The sequence below is a fragment of the Monodon monoceros genome, unplaced genomic scaffold (assembly GCF_005190385.1).
Source record: "Monodon monoceros isolate NGI ecotype Baffin Bay Population unplaced genomic scaffold, NGI_Narwhal_1 Super_Scaffold_20, whole genome shotgun sequence".
NCBI lineage: Eukaryota > Metazoa > Chordata > Mammalia > Artiodactyla > Monodontidae > Monodon > Monodon monoceros.
In genome coordinates, this window is record NW_021703777.1 from 54,562,278 (window position 1) to 54,570,176 (window position 7,899).

At 37.9% G+C, this 7,899-nt stretch overlaps 1 pseudogene; it reads left to right on the forward strand.

Annotated features, from left to right (window-relative positions):
• The first annotated feature begins 4,631 nt into the window (after positions 1-4,631).
• Positions 4,632-6,239, forward strand: LOC114903146 (annotated as a pseudogene).
• Positions 6,240-7,899: the final 1,660 nt, after the last annotated feature.

Sequence of the window (7,899 nt, forward strand, 5' to 3'; positions counted from 1 at the left end):
TTTGTGCCCCAACAAACTCTGGGAGGATTCCTCATGAAGATACCTCTCCTGGTTCTGTCCTTCACAAAGTCTTCATGAAACTACCCCTCCTGGCTCTGTAAGCAGACTGCAGGGGACAAATATCAAAATTTGTTTGGTCTTTCATAAAGCCACTTGACTGAACCTGACTTGAGAGAGAAAATAATTCAATTCCTTTCTTCATTGTGAGACAAGAGAATATATTACAGAGCTGTGATATTTACCAAAGAAATTCTAATCTCCAATTTCTTGAGATCTTAATTTAAATCACTTTATATCCACAATCTGAATCAGCCACTAGTGCTACAAAATATAGTTGTTAAATCTAAGTGAAGCAAAATGCTTTTGCTCAATAGTTTCTGTTTTCCTCTGTATCTCAGAACCATAAATTCTAATGATATAATATGTAGTTCTAAACATAAGTATTTACATGATCTTTTCTATTCCAAAAAAGGATACTAATTATAAGGCATTGTTGTTGGGATTGTTTTGTTTTTTGTGTTGATTTCTTTCTTAAAGTTTGCTCATTTCTGGTATAGAATTAATCTCCTTTATTCCTTTAAGATTTAATCATATATTTCCATCAAACAGTTGGAACAAAAGTACATGAACACATAATGAATAAACTTACATAATTTAACAATTGTGTGAGGATCCTGGCAGTTTATGCTAATAACCTGAAGTTTGGCTGAACCCAAATGAGTGAGTTCCTGGCCACTCAAATAAGAGAATAAAATGTGAAGAAGTTCACAGGCGAATTCTATCAAACATTTAGAGAAGAGCTAACACCTATCCTTCTCAAACTCTTACAAAATACAGCAGAGGGAGGAAAACTCCCAAACTCATTCTACGAGGCCACCATCACCCTGATACCAAAACCAGACAAAGATGTCACAAAGAAAGAAAACTACAGGCCAGTATCACTGATGAACATGGATGCAAAAATCCTGAACAAAATACTAGCAAACAGCATCCAACAGCACATTAAAAGGATCATACACTATGATCAAGTGGGGTTTATCCCAGGAATGTAAGGATTCTTCAATATACGCAAGTCAATCAATGTGATATATGCTATTAACAAATTGAAGGAGAAAAACCGTATGCTCATCTCTAGAGATGCAGAGAAAGCTTTTGACAAAATTCAACACCCATTTATGATAAAAACCCTGCAGAAAGTAGGCATAGAAGGAACTTTTCTCAACATAATAAAGGTAATATATGACAAACCCACAGCCAACATCGTCATCAATGGTGAAAAACTGAAACCATTTCCAGTAAGATCAGGGACAATACAACGTTGCCCACTGTCACCGCTATTATTCAACATAGTTTTGGAAGTTTTAGCCACAACAATCAGAGAAGAAAAAGAAATAAAAGGGATCCAAATTGGAAAAGAAGAAGTAAAGCTGTCACTGTTTGCAGATGACATGATACTATACATAGAGAATCCTAAAGATGCTACCAGAAAACTACTAGAGCTAGTCAATGAATTTGGTAATGTAGCAGGATACAAAATTAATGCACAGAAATCTCTTGCATTCTTATACACTAATGATGAAAAATCTGAAAGTGAAATTAAGAAAACACTTAAATTTACCATTGCAACGGAAGGAATAAAATATCTAGGAATAAACCTACCTAAGGAGACTAAATACCTGTATGCAGAAAATTATAAGACACTGATGAAAGAAATTTAAGATGATATAAATAGATGGAGAGATATACCATGTTCTTGGATTGGAAGAATCAACATTGTGAAAATGACTCTACTACCCAAAGCAATCTACAGATTCAATGCAATCCCTATCAAACTACCACTGACATTTTTCACAGAACTAGCACAAAAATTTTCACAATTTGTATGGTACACAAAAGACCCCAAATAGCCAAAGCAATCTTGAGAACAAAAAACAGAGCTGGAGGAATCAGGTTGCCGGACTTCAGACTATACTACAAAGCTACAGTAATCAAGACACTGGAACAGAAACAGAAATATATATCAATGGAACAGGATAGAAAGCCGAGAGATAAACCCACGCACACATGGTCACCTCATCTTTGATAAAGGAGGCAAGAATATCCAGTGGAGAAAAGACAGCCTCTTCAATAAGTGGTGCTGGGAAAACTGGACAGCTACATGTAAAAGAATGAAATTAGAACACTCCCTAACACCATACACAAAAATAAACTCAAAATGGATTAAAGACCTAAATGTAAGGCCAGACACCATCAAACCCTTAGAGGAAAACATAGGCAGAACACTCTATGACATAAATCACAGCAAGATCCTTTTTCAGCCACCTCTTCGAGAAATGGAAATAAAAACAAAAATAAACAAATGGGACCTAATGAAACTCAAAAGCTTTTGCACAGCAAAGCAAACCATAAACAAGACAAAAAGCCCTCAGAATGGGAGAAAATATTTGCAAACAAAGCAACTGACAAAGGATTAATCTCCAAAATTTACCAGCAGCTCATGCAGCTCAATATCAATAAAACAAATAACCCAATCCAAAAATGGGCAGAAGACCTAAATAGACATTTCTCCAAAGAAGATATACAGATTGCCAGCAAACACATAAAAGAATGCTCAACATCATTAATCATTAGAGAAATGCAAATCAAAACTACAATGAGGTATCATCTCACACCAGTCAGAATGGCCATCATCAAAAAATGTACAAACAATAAATGCTGGAGAGGGTGCGGAGAAAAGGGATCCCTCTTGCACTATTGTTGGGAATGTAAATTGATACAGCCACTATGGAGAACAGTATGGAGGTTCATTAAAATACTAAAAATAGAACTACTATATGACCTGGCAATCCCACTACTGGGCACATACACTGAGAAAACCATAATTCAAAAAGAGTCATGTACCACCATGTTCATTGCAGCTCTATTTACAGTAGCCAGGACATGGAAGCAACCTAAGTGTCCATCAACAGATGAATGGATAAAGAAGATGTGGCACATATATACAATGGAATATTACTCAGCCATAAAAAGGAACGAAACTGAGTTATTTGTAGTGAGGTGGATGGACCTAGAGACTGTCATTCAGAGTGAAGTAAGTCAGAAGAGAAAAACAAATACCGTATTCTAACACACATATGTGGAATCTAAAAAAAAGAAAAAATGGTCATGAAGAACCTAGGGGCAATACGGGAATAAAGATGCAGACCTACTAGAGAATGGACTTGAGGATACGCGGAAGGGTAAGGGTAAGCTGGGACAAAGTGAGAGAGTGGCATGGACATATATACACTACCAAACGTAAAATAGGTAGCTACTGGGAAGCAGCCGCATAGCACAGGGAGATCAGCTCAGTGCTTTGTGACCACGTAGAGGCGTGGGATAGGGAGGGTGGAAGGAGACGCTAGAGGGAGGAGATATAGGGATATATGTTATGTATAGCTGATTCACTTTGTTATAAAGGAGAAACTAACATACCATTTTAAAACAATTATACTCCAATAAAGATGTTAAAAAAAAAGTGAAGAAGGTTACATATACAAATGGTTTTACTCATTAACTAAAAAATACGGATGACTTTCTGTTGAAATCTAAAATGAGTATTTTGTTTGTTGAGTATTATAATATATTTTTCCTTTCTATGTTTAACTAATCTACAACAAAGGAGGCAAGAATACACAATGGAGAAAAGAGAGTATCTTCAGTAAGCGGTGCTGGGAAAACTGGACAGCTACATGTAAAAAATTAAAATTAGAACACTAACACCATGCACAAAAATAAACTTGAAATGGACCAAAGACCTAAATATAAGACCAGACATTATAAACTCTTAGAGAAAAACTCAGGCAGAACACTGTTTGACATAAATCACAGCATTATCTTTTTTGATCCACCTCCTAGAGTAATGAAAATAAAAACAAAAATGAACAAATGGGACCTAAATAAATTTAAAAGCTTCTGCATAACAAAGGAAATCATAAACAAAATGAAAAGACAACCCACAGAATGGGAGAAAATATTTGCAAACAAAGTGACCAACAAGGGATAAATTTCCAAAATATACAAATAGCTCATGCAGCTGTATGTCAAAAAAACCAAGCAACCCAACCTATAAACGGACAGAAGATCTAAATGGACATTTCTCCAAAGAAGACATACAGATAACTAAAAAGCACATGAAAAATGCTCAGCATCACTAATTATCTGAGAAATGCAAATCAAAACTACAATGAGGTATTCACACCGGTCAGAATGGCCATCATCAAAAAGTTTACAAAGAATAAATGCTGGAGAGGGTGTGGAGCAAAGGGAGCCCTCCTACATTGTTGGTGGGAATGAAAATTGGTACAACCATCAGGGAGAACAGTATGGAGGTTCCTTAAAACAGTAAAAATTGAACTGCCATATGATCCAGCAATCCCACTCCTGGGAATATATCCAGAGAAAACCATAATTAGAAAAGATATATGAACCTCAGTATTCATAGCAGCACTATTTAAAATAGCCAAGACACCGTCCTCAGGCCGACCATGGTGGACGTTTTGAGCGCAGTTGATCCGTAGCCTGTGCGCCCTGCACCACCTCCTGTGGAAGCTTGAGCCGGCTGTGTAGCTTTCTCCCTTTGTCTCATAACGATGTCAACCAATGAGAATGCTAATTCACCATCTGCCTGCCTTGACAGATTCAAGAACAAGGGGAAAGACAGTCCAGAAATGAGGTGGCGCCGAATAGAAGTTAATGTGGAGCTCAGGAAAGCTAAGAAGGGTGACCAGATGCTGAAAAGGAGAAATGTCAGCTCTTTTCCAGATGATGCTGCTTTCCACTGCAGGAAAACTGCAACAACCAGGGCACTGTAAATTGGTCTGTTGATGACATTGTCAAAGGCATAAATAGCAACAATTTGGAAAGCCAGCTCCAAGCTACTCAAGGTGCTAGGAAACTGATTTCCAGGGAAAAACAGCCCCCTATAGTCAGCATAATCCGGGCTGGTTTGATTCCAAAATTTGTGTCCTTCTTGGGCAGAGCTGATTGTAGTCCCATTCAGTTTGAATCTGCTTGGGCCCTCACTAACATTGCTTCTGCGACATCAGAACAGACCAAGGCTGTGGTAGGTGGAGGTGTTATCCCAGCATTCATTTCCCTGTTGGCATCTCCCCACGCTCACATCAGTGAACAAGCTGTATGGGCTCTAGGAAACATTGCAGGTGATGGCTTGGTCTTCCAAGACTTGGTTATCAAGCACGGTGCAGTTGACCCACTGTTGGCACTTTTGGCGGTTCTTGACTTGTCATCTTTAGCATGTGGTTACTTACGTAATCTTACCTGGACACTTTCAAATCTTTGTCGCAACAAGAATCCTGCACCCCCCCCTTAGATGTTGTTGAGCAAATTCTTCCTACTTTAGTTCATCTCCTGCATCACGATTATCCAGAAGTTTTAGCTGGTGCCTGCTGGGCTATTTCCTACCTTACTAAATGAATGGATTGAAATGGTTGTGAAAACTGGGGTTGTACCCCAACTTGTGAAGCTTTCAGGAGCTACTGAATTGCCAATTATGACTCTCGTGCTAAGAGCCATAGGGAATATTGTCACTGGGACAGATGAACAGACTCAGGTTGTAATAGATGCAGGAGTACTTGCCATCTTTCCCAGCCTGCTAACAAACTCCAAAACTAATATTCAGAAGGAAGCTACGTGGACAATGTCAAACATCATGGCTGGCCACCAGGACCAGATACATCAAGTTGTAAATCATGGATTAGTCCCATTCCTTGTTGGTGTTCTCTCTGAGGCCGACTTTAGGACACAAAAGGAAGCTGTATGGGCTGTGACCAACTACACAAGCGGTGGAACAGTTGAGCAGATCGTATACCTTGTTCATTGTGGCATAATAGAACCGTTGATGAACCTCCTAACTGCAAAAGACACTAAAATTATTCTGGTTATTCTGGATGCCATCTCAAATATCTCTCAGACTGCTGAGAAACTAGGTGAAACTGAGAAACTTAGTATAAGGATTGAAGAATGTGGAGGTTGGACAAAATTGAAGCTCTACAAAACCATGAAAATGAGTCTGTGTACAAAGCTTCATTAAACTTGATTGAGAAGTATTTCTCTGTGGAGGAAGAGGAAGATCAAAATGTTGTGCCAGAAACTACCTCTGAAGGGTATACATTCCAAGTTCAGGATGGCACTGCTGGGACCTTCAACTTTTAGATTGTACATCTGAGGCATAAAGTTGTTTGTTGTGTACTATGTCTGGTAGAAGTTTGTCTTACTGTTTCTCTACTAACAACTCTTTACATGTGGTTTGTTATTGTAGCACTTTTTACAAAGAAACTATACTTGAACAGTTCCAAACTGTACATACAGTATGAAGCTTCTCCTCTCAATGGGTTTCTTATTTCTATGTGGAATTTCATATCTTGCAGTGTCCTGTGAATAAAGATTAAATTCCACTCTTTTCTTTAAAGAAAATAAAAAATAAAATAGCCAAGACATGGAAGCAACATTAATGTCCATCGACAGATGAATGGATTAAGAGGATGCAGTACATATATACAATGGAAATTACTCAGCCATATAAAAAATGAAATAATGTCATTTGCAGGAACATGGACGGACCTAGAGATTATCATACTATGTGAAGTAAGTCAGACAGAGAAAGACAAATATCATATGATATTGCTTATATCTGGAATCTAAAAAAATGATACAAATGCACTTATTTACAAAACAGAAACAGAGTTGCAAATGTAGAAAACAAACTTATGGTTACTAGGGTGGGAAGAAGGGGAGGGATAAACTGGGAGATTGGGATTGACATATACACACTACTATATATAGCACAGGGAACTCTACTCAGTACTTTGTAATGACCTATATGGGAAAAGAGTCTAAAAATGAATGGATATATGTATATGTTTAACTGATTCACTTTGCTGTATAGCACAAACAAACACAACATTGTAAATCAACTATATTCCAATAAAATTAAAAATTTAAGAAAAATTTGAAAGGAATTTATAATGGGATTTTTGGTATCTCCATTCACTGAAACATTTTCTTATTTCTGTGCTGAATTTTTTTTTTTTTTTTTTGCTGTACGCGGGCCTCTCACTGTTGTGGCCTCTCCCGTTGCCAAAGGAGCACAGGCTCCGGACGCGCAGGCTCAGCGGCCATGGCTCACGGGCCCAGCCACTCCGCGGTATGTGGGATCTTCCCGGACCGGGGCACAAACCCGTGTCCCCTGCATTGGCAGGTGGATTCTCAACCACCGCGCCACCAGGGAAGCCCCCAATTTTTTATTGGTTTCTTTGGTTTTGTAATATTGAGCTGCATGAGCTGTTTATATATTTTGGAGATTAATCCTTTGTCTGTTGATTCATTTGCAAATATTTTCTACCATTCTGAGGGTTGTGTTTTCATTTTGTTTATAGTTTCCTTTGCTGTGCAAAAGATTTTAAGTTTAATTAGTTCCCATTTGTTTATTTTTGCTTTTATTTCCATTACTCTAGGAGGTGGATCAAAAAAGATCTTGCTGTGATTTATGTCAAAGAGTGTTCTTCCTATGTTTTCCTCTAAGAGTTTTATAGTGTCTCGTCTTATATTTAGGTCTTTAATCTATTTTGAGTTTATTTTTGTGTATGGTGTTAGGGAGTTTTCTAATTTCATTCTTTTACCTGTAGCTGTCCAGTTATCCCAGCACCACTTATTGAAGAGACTGTCTTTCCTCCATTGTATATCCTTGCCTCCTTTGTCATAGATTAGTTGACCATAGGTGTGCGGGTTTATCTCTGGGCTTTCTATCCTGTTCCATTGGTCTATATTTTTGTCCCAGTACCATATTGTCTTGATTACTGTAGCTTTGTAGTATAATCTGAAGTCAGGGAGTCTGATTCT